This window comes from Amblyraja radiata, unplaced genomic scaffold, assembly GCF_010909765.2.
Source record: "Amblyraja radiata isolate CabotCenter1 unplaced genomic scaffold, sAmbRad1.1.pri S146, whole genome shotgun sequence".
Lineage (NCBI taxonomy): Eukaryota > Metazoa > Chordata > Chondrichthyes > Rajiformes > Rajidae > Amblyraja > Amblyraja radiata.
The window spans coordinates 221607-223770 of NW_022630132.1; positions in this window are offsets into that span (position 1 = coordinate 221607).

Genomic DNA, 2164 nt, shown 5'->3' on the forward strand with positions numbered 1-2164 from the left:
ACACACACCCCTACACACACACACACACCCCAACACACACACACACCCCTACACACACACACACACCTACACACACACACCCCTACACACACACACACCCCTACGCACACACCCCTACACACACACACCCTTACACACACACACACCCCCACACACACACACACACACACACACACACACACCCCTACACACACACACCCCTACACACACACCCCTACACACACACCCACACGTGCACACACCCCTACACACACACCCCTACACACACACCCCTACACACACACACCCCTACACACACACACCCCTACACACACACACACCCCTACACACACACCCCTACACACACACACACCCCTACACACACACACACACCCCTACACACACACACACACCCCTACACACACACACACACCCCTACACACACACACACACATGTCAACGTCCGTTAACCGCAAGGCCTCGACCCGACTTGACCCGAACTGGAGTAATGTCTCTACTATTTATTTCATTCCACTTACATGTGTTTCCTCTACCTGCTAAATTTTTGTAAGGTGTCCTTGAGACTCTTGAAAGGCGCCCATAAATAAAATGTATTATTATTATTATTACACACACACACACCACTACACATACCTACACACACACACCCACACACACACACACCCACACGTACACACACCCCTACACACACACCCACACCCCTACACACACACACACACACACACACCCCTACACACACACACCCCTACACACACACCCCTACACACACACCCCTGCACACACACACACACACACCCCTTCACACACACACATGTCAACGTCCGTTAACCGCAAGGCCTCGACCCGACCTGGAGTAATGTGATCTACTTTTTTGGTCTTAGTGAGGACTCGAGCAGCAGCGTTCTGAATTAACTGCAGCTGTCTGATCGACTTTTTAGGGAGACCTGTAAAGACACTGTTACAGTAGTCGAGCCTGCTGAAGGTAAATGCATGGACATGTTTTTCCAAATCCTGCTGAGACATAAGTCCTTTAATCCTTGATATATTCTTTAGGTGATAGTAGGCTGACTTTGTGACTGTTTTTATGTGGCTGTTGAAGTTCAGGTCTGAGTCCATGACTACTCCTAAGTTTCTGGCTTGGTTTGTTGTTTTTAGCATTACCATTTGAAGCTGGGTGCTAACTTTTAATCGTTCTTCCTTGGCTACAAAAACGATTATTTCAGTTTTTTCTTTGTTTAATTGGAGAAAATTCTGGTTCATCCAATCGTTGATTTGCTCAATGCATCTACTCAGTGCTTGTATTGGACTATAGTCTCCTGGTGATATTGTTATATAGATTTGTGTGTCGTCTGCGTAACTATGGTAACATATTTTGATGTTTTTCATGATCTGAGCCAGTGGACGCATGTAGATGTTAAACAGAAGAGGGGGACTGCACATGTAATGTTTGCACGCTCAGATGTGTAATTACCTATAGACACAAAGTAGTCCCTGTCCTTCAAGTAGGATTCAAACCATTTTAATGCTGTGCCCGAAAGTCCCACCCAGTTTTCCAGACGGTCTAGCAATATGTTGTGATCGACCGTGTCGAATGCAGCACTGAGATCTAGTAACACTAAGACTGAAATCTTGCCATTGTCTGTGTTTAAGTGAATGTCATTGAAGACCTTAACAAGAGCCGTCTCGGTGCTGTGGTTTGGTCTAAATCCTGACTGGAAGACATCAAAACAGCTGTCCATTAACATGAAATTGTTCAGCTGCTTAAAAACAGCATTTTTTAATGATTTTACTGAGAAATGTGAGGTTTGATATTGGTCTATAATTGTTCAGTAGTGAAGTGTGTAAGTTGTTCTTTTTTAAGAGAGGCTTGATGACAGCAGTTTTCAGGGCCTGTGGGAAGACACCTGAGAGAAGGGACGTGTTTACAATCTGTAGAATGTCTGAGGTCATGCAGTTTGATGCACCTTTAAAAAGGCCTGTTGGTAGAATATCGAGGCAGCAGGAGGAGGATTTCAAATGTTGTATAATGTCCTCCAAGGTTTTATGGTTAACTAGACCAATGGCAGACCCGTCTGCTCCCCCAACGCAGCCGTTTCCTACCTGTAGCCCCCACGGGAGACGTGGTCGTCGAAGTAAAGCCGTTCCCGAAAGGCCGTTTTTAAAT